Source organism: Aedes albopictus, chromosome 2 (assembly GCF_035046485.1).
Source record: "Aedes albopictus strain Foshan chromosome 2, AalbF5, whole genome shotgun sequence".
Lineage (NCBI taxonomy): Eukaryota > Metazoa > Arthropoda > Insecta > Diptera > Culicidae > Aedes > Aedes albopictus.
The window spans coordinates 206,351,049-206,372,256 of record NC_085137.1 but is presented as its reverse complement, the minus strand read 5'-3'; positions in this window follow the sequence as shown (position 1 = coordinate 206,372,256).

Sequence of the window (21,208 nt, the reverse complement as noted above, 5' to 3'; positions counted from 1 at the left end):
CTCCCGGGAAGAGGTAAAATACTGACGATCAAAACATGATATTGGTTTGATTGATATAAGAGATAAAAGATCTGAAAATAATATCTGAAAAATGTTCCTGGAACATCTGAACAATATCAAAATTTGATATTTCAAGATCATATGAATAGCTCGCTGCTATTGGTTAGATCTTACAAAATCTAAATATGATTTGGTGATGATGTTCCAGGAGTGAATTTTTGATTTTATTTTTAGATCTTTTATCTCTTATGTCAATCAAACCCACATCACTTTTTGATCTCTATATCAAAATATGCTATTATTGAGCTCTTTTCCTCTACTCGGGCTGGCTTCAACTAGTGTTGTAGAAGACGGCCTTAACCCCACACTACCCTAACCTTCCTGTTAGGGTGTCTGATGAGCAGATTCATTCCCCTATGGTTTAGAAGGAAAAAAAAGAGTGATGTTCCAACGTACATCAAATCAAATATACGTATTTTTTTTTCATTTCTACAATGAACAGCAGGGTTTCTGTTATAAATTTATATATTCAGGGCAGTCTGAATAAAATTCTTGATCAATGCCGATATAAGTAGATGATGTTCCCGTGATCTTCTTAAAGAAAATATTAATTTTTGAATGATTTCTTGGGAAATACTGTATGTTATGACAACCTTTAATAGAATTACTTAGTAATCTTAAATGTTTCATTTCTACAATCTCTTGTGTCGCTAGAATTGATTTCACTGTGACTCATTTGGGCCCCAATGCTAGGTTCTAGGTCTAAGTTTTCCTTTGATCCCATAGCGCGCGAACTAGTGTTTAACGGTGTTATCACACTAGCTTCTCTCTACGATAACCGCAATCAAAACGGATTGACAGTAGTTTTGAAAGAGTGTTTTACAGTTAACACTGTTATCACACAACTGTTTTCACGCATTGCAAGAGTTCTGAAAATATCAATCTTTTTACCAGCTTTCGAAAATAAGTGTAAAATTCATCAACAATTTTCAAACTTTTTGTTGCTGACGAACTTACTTGATAAGAGCCAGAGCTTTTTTTTATGATAACAGATAATAGACAGTTTCGAGATAAATCACTTCAACATGGCAAATTGTGCACCGCAAACAGTTCTACCTCAGAAAACATTGAATTAAAGATCTCTGTCCACGCCGCAAATCGTTCATAATCTTTATTGATAATCAATTAAACCACCGGATTACAAAGGCACATTTCAGTATCATCGGATTCCCGCAGAGACCACAGCAACTGCAGCAGCACTAATGACGAACGGTAGCATCATCCCGCGTGACGACCCACAGTAGCATTATAGGAGACGATTCAAAACGACCGATACCGATACGAAAGGGAAAAATTTAGTAGCTATCCAGCTAGCAATGTAGCTTCCTGCTGAGGGCTTGTCATAATGCAAAACCACATCGCACAACCAAACCTGAAAAACCACAAAATCGAGCTCATCAAAGCCGGGAGGGAAACTCTTGAAAGTGAATCCGTCATACTGCTTTCGGTGGCGATGTGATCACATTGATTCTATCAAAGACAGTGCTTCAGTAATGTGTTTCAAACTGCCCATGTATTTATGTAGGTACTATTTAAGAACTGAGAATACTCCTCATATCTTAACAAAAAATTTAAAATCTCAAATCAAATGACAGGTGTTGTGATCTATTGACTACCACCTTTGATTCGCATGCAGAATATACTGGAAACAATTTGTAGCAAGTACGCTTGCATATTAATGTATTTAGTTAGTTAATTCAATTTGTTATGTATATGTGGATAATTAGTATATTTATTTTCGTCAAGTATTTATCAAATCTCGGTTATGTGTTAGTCAGTTTGTTTTTGTCAATAAATCCTAAAATTAATCACCGCACTTCAAATCCAACACAAAATGCGTATAAGAGTTACCCAAGCTACAATGAGCGCTATGAGTCCCCATCACGCTGAACTGCAAAGATCAAGCACATGGCCTAAAATCGGCAGCGCGTCATGATGCTATTTTCAACCGCGTTAATTAGCGGACATCGACCCGAGGTTCAGAAACAAAAAGGATACATTGACCTCAACTCATTCGGCATATTTATTCCCGAATCTCGGAGAGGAACTGGCTGAAGTATTTGGATCGGCTGTCTGAATGAGATGCCACTATTTCTATAAAGATTTAGCATGATCAAATATGAGAATCGTTTCGCGAAATGGACTTCGTCTATTTCGCGATCTTCGGGGACTTTAACCACCATGAGCCTATCTGAGGACATTCCCAGGCTCAACTCGTGCACTTTGTAACGATACGTGGAAGAGGCGAGAGTGGTCTAGTAGTGTTTCCGTGCCGTGGTGTGTTTAAAAAGTAAATCGCAACAGTCTATAGCGTGTTTAGTTCGGTGGGAATAATTGTGTGTGCAGAAATCCGATAGAATAGGATCGTGGCAGCAAAGGCCAATTGCCGACACACCATCATCTCGTTTTGTCGACCGCTCTTTGACCCCACCTATCGGCTACAAAGATTTCCCGGGGTACACGTGGCCGGAAGAAGGCCGCATACGTCAAATTGCGCCTTAGGCAGGCAGGCCAACATAGTTCACGTTGCCGAACATCCCAAGTGTTCATCCGTCGCATCAGCGTCCAGTGCCCAAACCACCGTCCCGACGACGTCTTTCCGGGCGTCGAAAGTGTTTGGCGCGCCGACGGACGCGTGGCGTTTGTACCACGCCCAGCATAAGCCCGCGAATCCTTGAGGAGCACCACGCGGTAACAGGATCCCATCCACGATCGCCCACCGTGCGCTGAGCAACGATCGAAGCCACCCCGCGAGTCACCGCTTCCTCCTCATCGTAAATCCTAGGTCGTGAGTAAACAATTTGCATGCTATTTGTAGTGTCGTCCATGGCCATGTGACCGTATAGGCACACAAATGAACTCGCTCTCCCGATACCGCTACCGTTCATAAGTGTACGGGAGGAGCCACGTATGTGGCAACCCTAACCCCACCTAATGCATCTGACAGGAGCCAACATCTATCGTGTATCCACAATGGAATCCTTTGTGGATACACAAATGTTTACATACAAGATGTCGGATTCTTAAAAATGGCGGCCTTGCACCCTGGTGGGAGGAGCACACGTAGGTACCTAACAAATTTTGACGCGCCCGCAGTAAGCGTTCATCGAGCACCGCTGCCGCCGGTTCGGATGTTGTGAGAAGGGGAGAATGAGATCCACGCACACGAAAGAGAGTAGAAGAAGGAAATGTGAAATGAACTAGGCCTAGTAGGAATATGGGGAACCAATAAATGTATGCGTTAAAGTTGAGATCGGAGCTTTTTATGTCGAACGGTATAAATGTTCTAGCTAGAATAAATTTGAATTCCCACACTGAAAGTAAATAGTTGTTCAGTTTTGTTGAATGTTGGTTTAGTAGATGTTCTTGGGGTTTTCATGTGATTCGCGTTTTGCTGTAGATATTTTGTTGAATGTAGTATTTGAGATACTTTCTATTCGGAAACGTGTCGTTGCGCAGTGGCAAAGTTAAACCTGGGCCTATGATGATAACCCGCTCATTTCTATTAGGTTCTCGAGCGTTTCTTTTATTTGGTCATGTCAAATCTTTGTATGAAGTAGTGTATTTCGCTCGTACCTCGTGAAGTACGGCAGCCGTGATAAGTCGACCAGTCAGCTTCCTCCCGTAGAACGGGTATACCCTAGCCTCCCCTTCAGGAAGGTCTCTAAGCCGGGCAAGCTTACATCTGGTAGATGGTCTCCTCACGGAGTGGCGCTTAAGCCATCTCACTAAAACCGGAAGCTGACAGGTAGGGTCGTTATAAATTCTTGGCTTGTTTTTTTTCCTTCTACTTTGAATCTCTATATCTATGTCTAATTTCTCCCTGTTCTCTACACGTACATAAGAGGTTGTCCATGAACCACGTGCTCATTTTTTTGGATATCTCTTTGGACTTGTCCCATTATTTTTGAAAAGCATCGTAACTAGAAGCTGTGGTCAGACCCATATATTCCCACACAAAACACTCAGACACACACCCCGTTCCAGTTCCGTTGATGTCATCAGCTGTAGAGATTCGTGCTTCCTCCAAGGTTCCCGAACAGCCAACGATCGGCGGATAGAATTTCAGCTTCACTACCGGTGCGGTGCGGTGTGTGGCGGCAGCAGCAGCAGTGATGCATGGCACTGGCACAGTCAGAGTGCGGGATCCGTCTACAATTCAGGGTTCACTGCGTGCCGATAGCAATCAGCTACCTATCGCTACGGGTTCAACAAATTTTCGGCAATTTTTCGTAATCATAATTTTGCCGATTACCGCACACTGTTGCTGTAGATAGGTACGTCTCACCCCGACGACAGTCAGTCGGAACCGGAGAGAGACATCGAAATCGGATCCATCCGACAGTGAAGGAAGTGCGTGGTTGGCTGCTGCTGAGATCGAACCTTTTGATATTAGACGGTGAGTAGAGTCCTACCTTCTGTTTACATCAAAGTAAAGTACGGTCCGTGTCCCGCGTGTTCGTTTTCGTTGGATGTTTTAAAGATTGTCTGGGATAGTTGAAGCAGAGCAGAAAACTTGAACTTTCCTATCAATTTGAGCCATCTTCTTCGGCGATGCGTGACTGCAGGAGAGTTTTCTTTTTTCGTTGATTAACTGCTACATTATAGGGTAGGTTTCTGCAATATTACCCTGCATGAAGTTGGCTAGGAAATCAATCATTCAGAGATGAAGGAAAGAGAGGGTTGTCGGATGTGTTATGATCCATAGGGTAGAAATCTACTTCTTCATATGCGCTAATTTCCGTCATATCGGGCGGAAAATATCCAATATTCCAACTGACTACGCCAATGGATCATCAGAAATGTAGACTATCAATAACCAGCCCCTATAGGATGGAAATCGAATAATTACGCAAACTTTACGTTTCAATTTCACTCCACTTACGAGCTAAAACTTTTTCTCGTTTTTCGTACGACGAAGGCAACCGCACCAAAGCAGCAGCTAGCCGAATTGTTCTTTCACGTCGCCCGATACACTAACCTTCGATTCACACCCCACAAAAGCTCTGTAGCACTTAAAAGTTGGATTTTAAAGCTGTTGGGTTTTAAAAGCTGTTCAAATAATCAAATAAATAACTGCTTATCCCGTCGGTAAAATGTAAACAAGCTGTCTTCGACTAGGGAGGATGTAGGCAAATGTGTGCGTGGATTTTCTGCTTTCGAAGCAACTTATTTAACAACCACAGAGAAAGATTTCTTCGTTGCACTGTGATGTGGTTTCATGATCTGATAGATAAAAAAAATGATTGAAATATTTTGGTCTTTATTCTAAAGCTACATACATTTTACTCAATCGTACTGTGAGTACATGTTTTGAATTTTGATTGCCAATTTAGAATAAGCCCTTGAAACCCCTTTGAAACCTTAAACACATTGAAACGCCCTGAAGTGCTTTGAAACGCCTCTCAATCCCCTCCCCTGAATCCCTCGTGAAACTAACCTGGAAGTCTTCAGGCCCCGTCAAAGCCTTCTGAAACCTCTTGAACCACCCGGAAACGCGTTGAAACGCCTCTGAAATCCCCTGATACCGAAGTAGAACTCATCCGAGAGCCCTCAGTGCCCCTTTAACCCCATTGCCTCCTGAAATGCCTTAAACACCTGAAACATGTGCAATGGCCGGAAAGTTGTGTTGGCATCAAAACAATAATGAAAGCCAGGTTGATGGAGAATTAATATAGTGGATGACTTTGACCATAAACGCCATCTACGTAACAAAGTTGAGGGGGGGGGGGGAGAGGTGGGTGGAAGCTCTCCAACATTCGACAATATTCACCTTTTTAAAGCAAATATATCTAAATTAGATGAGCTGGGTTGATATTTTCCGAATTTCACTGATTTTGAGAGGAATTGCACCCACCTCCCCCCCCCCTGCAACTACGTCACAAGTTGGTGCGTATGACGATTACGGGTAAGCAGTGCAGTGAGGCCATCAACACTAAATACGGTTAAGAGGCCCGCATAAACAATAACCATAAAAAGTGACCACTAGCCTGGAACACGGTATACAGTCGAGACTCTTATAAGATCACTGCTCGGGGGCGCAATAGGAATCCGCTTAATAGGAGACTAAGAGCTTATGGGATTTCAGCATTTTGGGGGTGTGGCCTATTATCTCGGGTGTGTTAAGAGTTAACGCAATACTTTCTTCGGCAAAGTTTTAGGGCTTGATAAGATCTACCATTTAGAACTTTGGTTCATATGATTAGTTGGCAATTTGGCCGCTAGAGGGACCATCAACAATTTGATGCTAAATTGCACTACAGAAACCATATCAGGTTGTCAAGCAAACGTTACGATATGCGACAGCTCAAGACCCTGATAATTTGGAAGGATAGTTTCTTCGGAAAAGTTGTTGGGTACGCCAATAACTTACTGACAATGAGTTGCGAAGTTCGAAATTCCTCCACTGGGCGGCGCTAATGAGCAAGTAAATTTTCAAAACCTCATATCTCAGAATCCCGATAACTTAGGAAGTTGGTGTCTTCGGCAAAGTTGATCAGTATGACATAAACTTTGCCGAAAACACCAACTTCCTAAGTTATCAGGATTCTGAACTATGAGATTTCTAAGATTTGCAAATTCACTAGCGCCTCCTAGTGGTAGAATTTTGAAACAAGTGTTTATTTTTATGTAAGTTTATGTCATACTGATCAACTTTGCCGAAAACACGAACTTCCTAAGTTACACAAGTTTACAAAATAAAACGAAAGTCGTGAACTTCTGTCAACGACCAAAATTTTTGAAGCACAATCTAGTGCTGATTTCGAAACCGACCTTCAAAAAATTTTAAGTAGAGCAGTTTTTGAGTTTTAGCTCAATATCGAGTTTTACAACTTTTCAAAATATGTAATTTACTAAAATTCAAATATATTGCGTTTTGTTCACCCAATTTTATATCTTTTTCCATAAGTTGAAAGCTGACTACAATACCATTTGATCATCTGAATACAGGTTTTGCGTCAGATTGATGAAATTCAAGATATTGGCGAGTTTTAGGGACGATCTTCTTAAATTTTAGCAAAATTCTCAAATTTTTTTGTAGAAATGTATTTTTTCAATAAGAAAAAAGCAACTTAAAAATTCTTTCTCAACGTTTATTTGACGTATCATATGTAGGCGAGTTACAGTAAAAAATTCAGCTCAATCGGAGTATTGACTACGGAGAATGAAATGGTGGAAGTGAGCGACTTTGCTTAAAAATAGAACAAAAATCTATTTCAAATCATCAACCTTGTATGGAAAGTCGAAAAAATTTCCGCTCTACTGTAATTTTTTTCTTTCGCGTTTTCGAACTCAGGGCATGATTCTACACCAAAAATGGTCATCAGCTTATCGAGTTCAAAAATGCTGTAAACTAGTGTTATCAGGATTCTGAGCTATGAGATTTCTAAAATTTGCAAGTTTACTAGCGCCTCCTAGTGGCAGAATTTTGAAACAAGTGTTTATTTTTATGTAGGGTAGGTAATCAAAAGTTGAACCAAATTGCGGCTTTCCGAAGTAGCGCAAATTTTGAGTGATTTTTTCTCCCACCTGGAAATAATTTACTACGGCAAAATCGTATGTATATGAAAGCCGCGGGTATAAGCTTTCTGTTAAGTGGTAAAAAGTTTGTATTTGCACCGAATTTCATTGAAAAATTCAATTTTTCGTCAACAATGATTTTAATCTTAATTTGAACCATCGTAATCATAATTTGAACCAATTTTAATCTTAATTTGAACTACTGGCGGCAGCAGCTCGAGCATCTCCCACAACAGCCAATTTCGTGCTGAACAATAGAAAAACACATGGAACTGCTAATTCCCATAACTATTTTTCATTAGGCAGTGGAATTTCAACTAAGAATGTTCTAAACTCTTCAGGAACTTGGAAACTAAATTTGGAATTTTTCACCCCGCAAGAGTAAACAAAACAACCACTAGCGCAATCTGCAGGCCAACACTGGAAGCTCGCCCCCGTTTACTGGTTCAAATTTAGATTACAAATGGTTCAACTTAAGATAACATTTTCCAAGTAAGAATTACTTAAATTTGATAATTTTATGACAGATAATGCAGAACAGTATTCGGTTGGTCGATTCTGCGAAAAATAAGCTTTCATTTGACGTGTTCACATATTGCGTGTGATACAATGCATGAGCTGTACGAGTGCACCGAAAATGTGCTTTCTCTGGGGGGAAATGGGTTAAATCACAGCGATTTTTCAATTGCCTGTTTTCCATGACAAAAACGCTTTTTTCAATGCTTGGACATGGACTTTAATGTTATCAGGTTATATTACGGAAAGCTGTTTAACATCTTTTCCGGGACAATATTTGCCTAAAAAGTACGTCGTTTTAATGAATTTCGAAATGGTTCAAATTAAGATTACAATTTGACTAGTTCAAAGTTTGATTTCTTACCCTAATTTCATGTCATTCTGATCAACTTTTCCGAAGACACCAACTTTCTAAGTTATCGGGGGGAGCGACACTAGTTTTGCCAAGCCGAAAAACCGCCAAAAAATCGAAAAAAGACGAAAAAACCCGACAAACGCCGCCTAGTGGCAGAATTGCGAAACAAGTGTTAATTTTTATGTAAGTATATGTCATACTGATCAACTTTGCCGAAAACACCAACTTCCTAACTTATCAGAATTCTGAGCTATGAGATTTCTAAAATTTGCAAGTTCACTAGCGCCTCCTAGTGGCAGAATTTTGAAACAAGTGTTTATTTTTATGTAAGTTTATGTCATACTGATCAACTTTGCCGAAGACACCAACTTCCTAAGTTATCGGGATTCTGAGATATATTAGCGCCGCCCAATGGAGGAATTTCAAACCTTGCAACTCATCGTCAGTAAGTTATTGGCGTACCCAACAGCTTCCCCGAAGACACTATCCTTCCAAATGATCAGGGTCTTCAGCTGTCGCATATCGTAACGTTTACTTGGCAACCTGATATGGTTCCTGTAGTGCAATTTAGCATCAAATTATTGATGGTCCCCCTAGCGGCCAAATTGCTAACTAATCATATGAGCCAAAGTTCTAAATGGTAGATCTTATCAAGCCCCAAAACATTGCCGAAGAAAGTATTGCGTTAACTCTTAACACACCCGAGATAATAGGCCACACCCCCAAAATGCCAAAATCCCATAAGCTCTTAGTCTCCTATAACGCTCACCCCTGTCTAGTAGGGGTTCGTTTAATAGGAGTCCGTTTAATAGGAATTCGTTTAGTAAGAGACTCGACTGTATATGGGAAAATACATAAATGGAAAAACTCTAGCTCCTGTAAATGTTATTATTTATTTATTTATTTATTTATTTATTTTTAAACATGTAGAGTAAGCTTATACTTTTCAATTTCTACACTCGCAAGAAAATATGAAGGTTGCAATAACTACTTAACTAACTTAAATACAAAGTTTCTGCTGATATACTTATTACATTTGCTGATTCCCCCCATTCAACCATCCAGTACATTCCTGACGAAAACTCCTGTACGAATTAATATTTTTGATCAAAGATGGAAGCTGATTCCAATATATGACGCTACGTATGAAAAAGGTTCCTCCATAATGAGACGTATCATGTGTAGGAAGCACAAAGTTTCTATTTCTATTGCTTCTAAAAGGCTGCAACTTATCTTTCAAATATTGAGGAGAGGTGCAATTTATTATTTTGAAGACCATAAAGCAGGAACGTAATTTAAAGAACTGATAAAACGAACATCCGAGTAATTTCGATTGAAGACGAGTAACATGAGAATATCTGTTGAGGTTGAACACCCAACGTACACAACAATTCAAAGCAACACGTAGTCTGTCCAAACTTCTAGCAGATGCATTCATAACCAGTTCAAGGCCATACATGAAATGGAAGTAGCAAGGATTTAAATAGCATAAGTTTAACATTACATGGTAACATACTGGCTGTAAGTCTTAATCTTCTTAAGCCAGCATATACTTTGCCACATTGAGCATTAATATGATCATCCCACTCAAGGTTGTTTTGAAAAACAACTCCTAAATTGTTCACTTTTTCCAAAAACTCAATCTGCTCACTTCCTAAGTAGATGCTCGGTAACACTATCGGTCTTGTATTTCTTGTAAACAGTATAGCTTTGGTTTTGGAGCCATTTATTTGTAGTAGGTTTTTCTAGTAGGACCAATGAAGAAGTCCGGCAAGATCAAGATTGACTAAACGGGCGATTTCATTTAAGTTTAGACTATCAGAACAAAGATAAAGCTGAACATCATCAGCGAACATATGAATTTGACAATGTTTTAAAATACTTGGTAGATCGTTTATAAACATCGTAAATAATAATGGACCCAAAACTGATCCCTGAGGCACACCGGATATAATAAATGAAGATTTAGAAAAACTATTATTTGCATAAACAACTTGCTTCCGATGACATAAATACGACATAATCGTATTTACAGCCTGGCTAGAAAAATAAAAACTAGATGATAGCTTTTTCAAAAGTTTACAATGCGACACTCGGTCGAAAGCCTTCGAAAAATCAATAAACATTAATATTGCCAAACCTCTTTTGTCCACAAACTTATGAATATCGTCATGTACCTTCAGAAGAGCAGATGTAGTACTATGTCCAGCTCGAAAACCGGACTGAAAAGGACTAAGAAGATCGAAACCACTAAGATAGCTTTGGATTTGAGTCTTTAAGATTTTCTCAAATGCTTTGTTGTGTAATGTTATGTCTTGTTAAGCAATTTTGAATCGATGTTCTCAACATCGATGTTTTTGTTTTGATTAATCGATTTTTTGAATCGATATTGAAGCCTCACGAAATCGACCGAATCGATTTTTTACATTCGATTTTTTTTTCGATTCAAAAATATACATTTTTTTTCCTCAGAATGATTCCGAATGGATTCCGAACATTTTTATTTTGGAATTCTGAGAGGTATTCTAGATAAATGTTTCTTAATAATAGGGAAGATCCCCTCTTAGGATCCCTCTCAGGGTTATGAGGCAATCTCTGGGGATTCTAATGGGATGTCTTTCAATACTGCAGGAAAGTTTCTCTCAGGATTCTAGGAGAATCTCACTCAGGATTCTGGAAGAATCTGTCAGAGAGTTCTGGGGATATCCGTCTAAGCATTCTGGGAGAATCCCAAGGAAAAACTCTCAGGATTCTGAGGGAATCCATCACAGGATTCCGGGAGAATTCATCTCGGGAATCTGAGGAAATCTCTAAGGATTCTGGAAGAATTCCTCTAAAGATTCTGAGAGAACCCTTGTCAGAAAACTGGAGTAATCTCTCCCAGAATTCTAGGGATATCCTTAATAGAATTCAGGGAGAATTCCAATTGGAAAGGGTTTTCTCTCTTTTCTGGAATAAGGTCTCTCAGGATGCTGGTGTGATAATTTTCAGCATTTTTTAGAGAATTCTAGGGAATCTCTGGATTATAAGGGAAAACAATCCAGGATTTTGGGGTATTCCCTACCATGGTTGATTCCCTACCAAGGTTGAAATCTTTTTCAGGATTCTAAAAAAATTCAGGGTGGTCTGGGTTGATTCCTCTAAGGATTCTGGAAGACCCTCACTTAGGATTCCCCTCACTCAGAATTCTGATGAAATCTTTCTCAGCATTCTCAGGAACTCCTCTCAGACTTCTTGGTGAATCATACTCAGCATTTTCAGAATTGTTGCGAAATTCCTCTCAAAATTCTGGGGCAATATTTCTTAGAACTCTGGGGAAATCCCACACAGGATCACTAGAATCCTTCTCAGGATTCTGCGTAAGATCCTTTTAAGATTCTGGGGGAATATCACTAAGTTTTCTGCGGGTACTCTTCCCCGGATTCTCTGAGAATTCTGCTTTCTGGGGTAATCCCTATCAGGATTCTGGGGAAATTTATCTCAAGATTCTGGGAAACTTGTCTCATGATTCTGGAAAAATCCTTGGGATTCTGGGGCTATATATTTCAAGATTCTAGGGCAATTTCTTTCAGAATTATTCATTATTGAAGAATCTCTCACAAGATTCTGGGCAGAATTTTCTATAGAAATTTGGATTTTGGAGAATCCCTCGCATAGATTTTGTGATTCCTTTTAGGGTTCGGAAGAAATCCTTCTCAGTATTCTACGAGAGTCCCAGTAGAATTCTGTTTTCTGTGTTCTGGAACAGTGTCTCCCAGAAATCTCTTTGAGGGTTCTGGATGAATCCCTCTTAATAATCAGGGTAAATCCCTGACAAGATTGTTGGAAAATTTTCTTGAGGTATTTTAAATTCTAAATTGTCATGGAATCACTCTCAGAGTTCTGGGACAATCCCTTTCAGAAGTTAAGGGGAGTCCTTTCAAAGATTCTAGGAGAATGTCTTTCAGGAATCTGTGGTAATTTTCTGTTTTATGTGAGAATACCTCTCAGAATTCCAGAGAATCCTTCTCAAAATGCTGGGGAAGTCCATTCTAGAAGTTTTCGTAATCCCTTCCAGGGATAATCCTTGTAAGATTTTCTGAAAAGTTTCACTTAGGTTTCTAGATATATTTCTCTCAAGAATCTGGAATTACTTCTCTTATAATTCCTCTCAAGATGCTGGGGAATCACTCGTGGAATTCTGAGGAATACCTTTCGGGATTCTGGCAGACTTATTCTCAGCATTCCACCCAGGATATTTAGGGAATTCTGGGAGAATACTTGAAAGGATTGTGGGGGAATTCTTATCAAGATTCTGGGTTCCTATCTCCCAGGATTCTGTGAGAGTATATCTCAGCTTTCTTTGGCAATCCTGCCCAGTACTTTGAGGGAACCTTTTCCTGGATTCTGGATTAATCCTTCTTAAGGTTCTAAGCTACACTTTTCAGGTTTCTGGGTCATTTATTTTAAGTTTCTTGGGGAAATGTCCTAGGAATTCGAACACCTTTTTTTTTTTGAGAGAATCTCTCTCAGTATTCTAGATGAATTTATCTTAAGAATGTGGAAGAACCGCTCTTGGAATTCTTCTCAGTATTCTGGGATAATCCTGTTCAGGGTTCTGGGATAATCCCTCTCAGGATACTGGAAAATTTTGGGAGAATCCCAAGGGAAAGCTTATATTAGGATTCTGAGACAATCTATCACAGGATTATGGGAGGATTCCTCTCGAGACTCTAAGACTATCCGTCTCATATATGGGGTAATCTCTCTCAGAAAATCCCTAATAAAATTCGGAGAGATTTCCTACCAAGATTCCGGTAAAAATGAACTTGAATTACATGCAGCAAACGAATAATTTTATAGTTCTGCAAAGAAAAATCGCTAGGAGTCACCCCTAGTTTCCTTAAAATAAGTCAATGAGTGATTTCAGTAAAAAAAAAACTTCATTAGACATAAGAGCTCCGAAGTCCGCAAACCGATGCGACGTTCGTGGAAAAAGTTATTGAGCATCACCCGATCGATAAAATGACGAGATTTTATTATTTATTGCTATTCCTTACATGTTAATCAGCGTTGGCATGCCATTCGGTTCGGTTCGGTCAATATTTTTTTCCATATGCCTTAGATCGCTTTGCGGTCTTCGGAGGCTTGGTCCCTCGTGAAATTTCCAACAGAAATCATTCATCAATTTATTTTTAGGGGTTAAGGGGCAAACTGTTGCGATTTTTCATTAGAAACGTGATTTTCTCCATAGTAAATCGTATGAAAACTTAAATTGGCTGGCGCTAAAATATAGTTTCTCTGATCGATCTGAAATTTTGCACAGTATATATGGGACCAAGTTGGAACTCAAAAAAGTGTACAGGGGTAAAATGTCTTTTTGTGTCCTACGCTAGCGACTACTCATTCGAGATACCATTCGAACATTATGCGGTATAGTTGAACCGTCTACATTACGGTCCGTGTATGATGTTGCTTTATTAGGGAAGCCCTTGTGGAGCTGAAAAACAGCAAGCCTGTTGGGAGGGACGAGATCCCGGTTAAACTTCTCCAGCACGGAAGCGAGCGGACACATCAATAAATCCACCGGATTTTTATAAAGATATGGGAGAATGAAGAATTTTCCACCAGCTGCTTGAGTGGCCTCTTATATCCACTCTTCAAGAAAGGGCACAGACTAGACTAGAGCGCACAGTGGAGTACCTAGTACATCAAAACTGATCAAAATTATTTTGACGTATTTTCGCAACCCAAACACAATCCAAATTAGTAATGAAACGTATTTCATAGTTTTCAATGGATTTTATAACGATAAATTCACCTAGCAGTGAGAAACAACCAATCTAACTGATTTCAACAAGATTTTTTTAAATAATAATACCATCATTCCATAGAAAATTGATATAGTGTGTCTCCGAACATCGTGATACTTGGTGGTTTTGTTGTTTATCGAAAATAATTAGACCCGTTTTTTTTTATTTCATCATTAAGGTGACCAATTTTATGATTGTAAAAATCAAGATTTTTCGAAACAGAAACTTTTCAAAAAATCACAGCTTTTCAACCAGTTGACCGATTTTCAAACTTTTTTTTTGGCTTGAAAGCTGTTAAATTCTAGTTTCCAGCAAAAATACGTTCAGAGGGCCAAATTGTGATTTTGGGTGAATAATATCATATGATAATATAATTATCACGATTTTTTCATAGTGTTGCAACTTTTGAAATCGGAAACATCCGGAAGGTTTTCTTTCTACATTTGAAAGAGGAACAATAGTTTTATCATTCACTTAAAACAGATTTTCCGGAAACAGCCGGAAAATTAACTTATTTCATTTTGAATGTACCGTAAAGGATTCCATCAAATACTTTTTTTCAATATTTTCATATATTGTATGTAAATTTAACGTCAATTTATTTGGGTTTCTAATTAACAGAATAACAACATTAACCTTCTTTAACAAACTGGATCGTTGAATTGATTGACTATCAATTTTATTGTCTTTGTACGGTCAAAACTTGCACGCGCTGTGAGTTATATCAAAGAAAACGGCTAACATCCAGCTACACTAAACCTCTTCTGATAAGCGTAATCAAAACATTTGGACACTGCTTAGCTGTCAAACGATTACACGATAACTACACTTGGCCAAAACACAACGGAAAACCCAATTATTTCATTATGAGTTTTTCCACTTATGATCAGGTTTTGATATGATTTACTCCAATGTGAAGCGTGCCAAATTAAGAGTGATTACCCTAATAAATTCAGCGTAAACGATACTGTCACACCTGTCTTGTTCAATAAACTGAGACCTCTTGAGAAGCCTTTCATCGGCAAATACCAGGCTGATTCTCGTAAAGCATTGTCCAGTTAGAATCCGGACGCAGATAATCACTTATATCTCAGAGGTGGAATAACAAACAGAAAAGGTGAAGCCCTCAAAACAAAGATAGTTTACTGTAGTTTCATGGAAAAATATCATTAAAATTATTTAATTTAATTTTTAATACATTTTCTCATTTTTTCCGTGATTACTTCCTTAAAAATCTGCACAATGGTAGTAAATTTTATCATCAACCCCTTCGGCGGATTTGTTTAACAATCAGGTCATCTCTGTAGTGTCCTGAGGCCCTCTACCTATCTGATTAGGATTCCAAAGAAACTTTGCCAAATATTTCTCTTCTTGCGAAATTAAGGGCTATTCAGTGAATTCCAAAGAAGCGAAATTTGAGTGTTTTTTCGTTAATAAACACTATCCAACAGTGATGACACCACTACACATCTCAGGCTGTCGTGATAGCTCACCGTATTAGCTCAAACCTCTACAGATCCCTTGTGTGCAATTTTTGAAAAGCAGAACACGATTCTTGAAGTTATCATCTTTGTACACATTTGGTGTCAAAAGCGTGATGTGAGAAAACGATGTCCAGAGCTCGAACTTCCTGGCAAATCTTGGATTTCCAAGCAGATTTATCCATGAACATAAACTTCAATCTTCCTTGGGCACTTCCTCATGGCAAGGTTAACAACATCTGTGCACATCACACATAATGGTTATGGAGACATTAACATTTTTCGCGAGTGTCGTACCTGACCACGCTTAATTTTCAGCGTGTTTGTGCAAGAATTTTTTCCTTCACTTGTCTTCAATCTGAAATAACTTTTCACTCGTAGCAAGAAAATCGATGAAATTTTCACCATCAATAGAGGACTTGTTTATGATCAGACTGCTGTAAAAAAAATATGATTATGATCATTGAGAGCGTCACAATAAATTATCCTTTGCGTCCGGATTCTAACTGGACAATGCTTTAGGTGTCGATCAATGACGGATCAAATGTTTAACCTGCAAATGACCCTAAACAAATTCAGCGAAAATAAATTAGCTTTGGAAGATAGTTTCAGAACATAGTTTTCCGGAAAAACAAATAACGCTGATACGCGCAACCTTGGACGGATAGAACAAATTACAGACGAAATGTCTACACCTGAGTTTTGCAACACTCAGCACTCAGTAGCATCAAAACAATCGATCGTTTTTCACGGTGTTTTTTTTTTTCATCGAAATTTGTTGTCCCATTGAAAATTACACGCACTTCCAAATCAAGACAAGCCCCGGCACTACTGGTTGACCTCTTGCCCATTCAATCCACCCAAAGAGCAGATCCCTTCAGCACTACTGACCGAATTCGACGCGCCATTTTTCAGAAGATTTGTCCCCGAAGAATGCACCCAGCACAACAATGGTCCAGAATGGAGACAGTTGAAAGGCTCTACACTAAAAGGTAGCCCAAACCGCGCCGTGCCGGGCGGCAGGAAGCTCAAGAATGGACGATGACGGCCCACGCGTTCGCGTTCCTTCGTTTTATTTGTGTGATGGCAAGTATAAATGTTTACGGAGGAAGATAATTGAAATAATTTCGCAGCATCTTTGGCTCGCCTTCCTGCCATCATCGTTCTTGGTGCTCCCGAGCCGTGCTCCCGGTCTTGGAACGATATATGGAATAGGAGACGGTAGTCAATATTGGGACATTAGAAACGGTGACTAAATCTAAATACTACCTATTGAATGCATTACTCATTACAAGAAACAAACATGTTTGAATTTTGTAGCTCTTACATTTTCAGCGAAATGGTTGTTTTCATATAAAAAGTTTGAACAGTATAAAGGCCTATAAAACATAATAATCAGAACCTCTCTCTGTAGGTTTTTAATGACAACTCCCTCCTAAAACTTGGTGACCTCTCTACGGCAGCAATCTTATATGCTACGAAGCATAAGAACCGGTCGCAAGCCAGCCGGGCGTAATCATCAGCAAAGAAGGGACCAACATCAGCCATCATCGCCACTGCAAGACAACGAATTGTGACGACCGCACTGGCGAAGACGACGACGACGACGATGATGACAATGGAAAATTATTATATCCTCTCGGTACAACGACGGACGGACGACGGCGAGGTTGGTCTTCGTTGGCACATTCATATGTAGACACGCGGCCCGGCCACCATCTTCAGAGCCATCCACCGCACGTTTCGCATTTTATTTCGCTCAGTCAAACATCAATCAAAATTCCAGCCTCATTCCGGTTATTTGATGATTGCTCGGAAAAGCGAAGAAAAACATTTTTATATGAGTTGAATAGTTCCGGGTCCTATATTCATGCAATGCAGAATGCTGGTGGTATTTCTTGCAGAATTTAAAGTTAAATTATGGTTTGTAAAGTATACGCAAACCAAATTGGCTACAAAGTGGGACTAAGATGAATGTTACGATGCCGGTGAAAGACTCGTCTGACCAGATGATACGCTGGTACGGACACATCGGAAGCCTTTTTCAAATGTCGACTACGCAACCAATATCTCCATTAAAGCACCATCATTGCAGGAGATAGAACCAGCCATCTGTATCATGAAATAGAGTCCCCGTGGCTCTTGATCGCATATCAGCCAAGATGCCCAAAGCGGACACTGTAGTAACTGCACAGCATCTTTTAATAAAAAAGTGCGCAGAAGACTCCGACACGGTTCGATGTAAAACCTCATTTTTATTCACGATCCCGCACTTATACTAACTGCGAAAGAGGTCCAGTAGGGTGAGAAATGCGCAATATTGATTCCTTAAAAACTGCGATCGAACGGAAGTAGGCATTTTTAATCATGTCCCCAACCAAGTGACGCTGCTGTTCCTTTTACTTTCCGATTGTGGGTTCATATACAAACAGACGTAACACTCAGAACTTTTTTCATTTCATAGAATAGTCACGAAGCCACACTTGTCCGGTGCTAAAAAGACAGAGTTTGGCCAATCATGAACAAGGTGGCGATGGTGTGCAAACGTCAAACCCGAACAAAAAACACGCGCATCACGATTTATCTTTTTTTTTTCTTTTTCATGATATTTCGTTCATCTATACACAACTTTGAATTTTACCCTTCTACTTTCACCCAAATTCCCGTGACACCTAGGCCTAAAAGAATGTAGAGGTCTCTATGTACTTTCATAGGTGTCCAACTAATCATCCTTTCCCATCCCTCAGCTGTCGCAAGGACGTGGCCAGGACAGCACTCGACCGTTGGAGGATTGCGTCAATCTTGTCTAAGAGTCAGAGATTAGTCCCAAATCTTTGTGCTTTGGTAACGGACAGGAAGGATGCAACCCTCATAACAGCGATCCAGAACTGTACCACCTACGAATTTGTGCGACTTGCTTAATGCTAATACTAATTTCGTTCATCTATACACAACTATCCGAGCTCGATAGAGCTACTACTGAGCTCAGAAAGGGATCAGCGTCAGTCGACTTCGACTGAACAAAAAAAAAATGCAAGTGCCGGGCTGGGAAACAAGCCCATTACCAACCGCTTATGAAGCGAATGTTCTGAAACTACGCCGCAGGACCCGACAATGCAAAAGTGTTCAAAACGCTCTGTTTGAATTTGTGAATTTCGCTCATTGCAGATTTGAATACTAAATATTCCACACAAAGTCGCAAACATGGACACTGAACTGTGACAATGCGTGAGCTTAACCACGTGAGTAAATTCCAGCCGGGTGCACCACTTGCTACAAATCACCGGCGACTAGGCAAACGATGATGATAGCATGTAACATATTAGGACATTTATCATGGTTTAATATCGGTATAATTTAATGGTCACAATTATGACCGTAATGGGAATTGATTGTGTCTGCTTGTTATTTATTTGCCGCAAATTTATAATCTCTGCGATAAGAATCATCAAATTGTGCTACCTCATGCATCTTTGCTCGCCAGCGCTGGCTGGCTGAAGTCAGGCCTCTACCTAGTGCTCTGTCGTTTGCCCTTGTCTCTTGGCCATCGTAATGCTAGCTACCGTGGGCAAATGAAACATGAACCATAGTTCTACCAAATGACACCCATCAGCCGAGGTAAACAACTTTCGAGTAACTGATCTGCACTTTGCTTCTGTTCTACGCTAACTCCGAACCCAGACTTAACGTCGATACTGTTGATTCATTAGGATATTAGAATATTCCTAAAAACATGGAAATCAATAAGGTCCCGCTTCCAAATATCCGTGAACATTAATGATTAATTTCACCCAAAGCTTCAGATTCACCGAAAATGCATCATTTCTCTCCATCTCTCATCCAAATTGACTACGGGTATTCATCATCGACTACTTTCCTCGTACAATTTAACGCAAATATTGATTTCCTTAGAAGCACAAATCACCACTCCATAAAACGATGTATTTTCCGCAGCATCAGCGACGTTTTTTTTTTTGCATTTCCCTCCCAGACTTCTTCGTAAGTAAGTAGGTACCATTTTGCCACCCCCACTAGCGTCGCATTCATAATGTCTCCCATGATCCCCATTTCTCGAAATATGGTAATAATAATTTCCCTAATTGAATCGATTTCCAATAGTCATTAGATGTCATTATTTTGAAATTATGTTAATAGATGATAGGCATAATCAACATTATACTAAACAACCAGAAACCGAACGTTAGGTTTATATACGATGCCCACGGAGCTCTCGGTCGACGGTGGCGGCCTGGTTGCGCAAGCCCCGAGCAGGAAATCATAACGAAATGTGATCATGATCAACGATTAATTTATCACGTATCACAAAAAGAATAATTCTGCATGGAAACATAGAATAAATTCTTCTTCTTCTTCTTTATGGCTCTACGTCCCCACAGGGTCTTTACCTGCCTCGCTTCAATTTAGTGTTCATTGAGCACTTCCACACTTATTGATTGAAGGACTTTCTTTGCCTGTCATTGCATGAATTTGTATATTGTGAGGCAAGCACCATAATACACTATGCCCAGGGAGTCGAGAAAATTTTCCCGACTGGAACGGGAATCAAACCCGCCGTCTCCGGATTGGCGATCCATAGCCACCAGGCTAACTGGAGACCCAAGTTTTTTTTTCTAAACTAAAAGTCTACCATATTATTTAAAAAAAATGTATACATTATTTTTATGGAATTTCTTCAAAAGCTATTATACGGCAGGAATGTTTTAATCATCTTTTAACGATCTAATATGCCAAGAAGGTCTCTAATTTTCATGAATTGAGATTGAGCTTGCTAGACCCTCAAGCAAACGAAAACTAATATCGGCTTGTCAATACAACTTTGCATGGTTGCGATTAAAGAATGAAACAGAGCTAATGCTATTGGTACTAGGTACTACGTAGAGGATAGGTGCTGAAGTTGTTAAGCAAACTTAATGGAACACAGATGATGTTATTTTTAAAAGAAAAAAATGTTTAAGCGCCTTTTCCGAGGTTTAAGTACCACAAACGAATGCAAACAGAATTCGCTTTTTAGAAACGCTGAATTTATCGACGGCTTTTCCGCTTGTTTGGATTGTTTGAGTGTGAAATTCTACGAACAATTCTCAGTTGGAAACTATAAAATGGAGTGTGGGTTAAGAAAAAAAAAACAAATGTTGACGAGCACAAAGTGGTATTTCGGTTGATTTTGAGTAAAATATAAAAATGCGTCTCAAACATTGGGTCAACATTTATCCCAACATATTCAGCTTATACTTGAATTAGTGAAATCAGTAGGAATGAAGGATTTTGAAGAAACATAAAAAAGCTATGTCTCGAGCTCTGCATGATTATCAGCATATGTGTGTGTGTGTATGTACAATCCATCTCCCACTGACCGGCAGTGCTTTTATGGAAGAAAAATGTCTGCGTCTATTTTTAACTTTTATCCATAGACGCAAACAGTTTTAGTCCTGGATATGGAAGGTGATAGCTCTACTGCACTT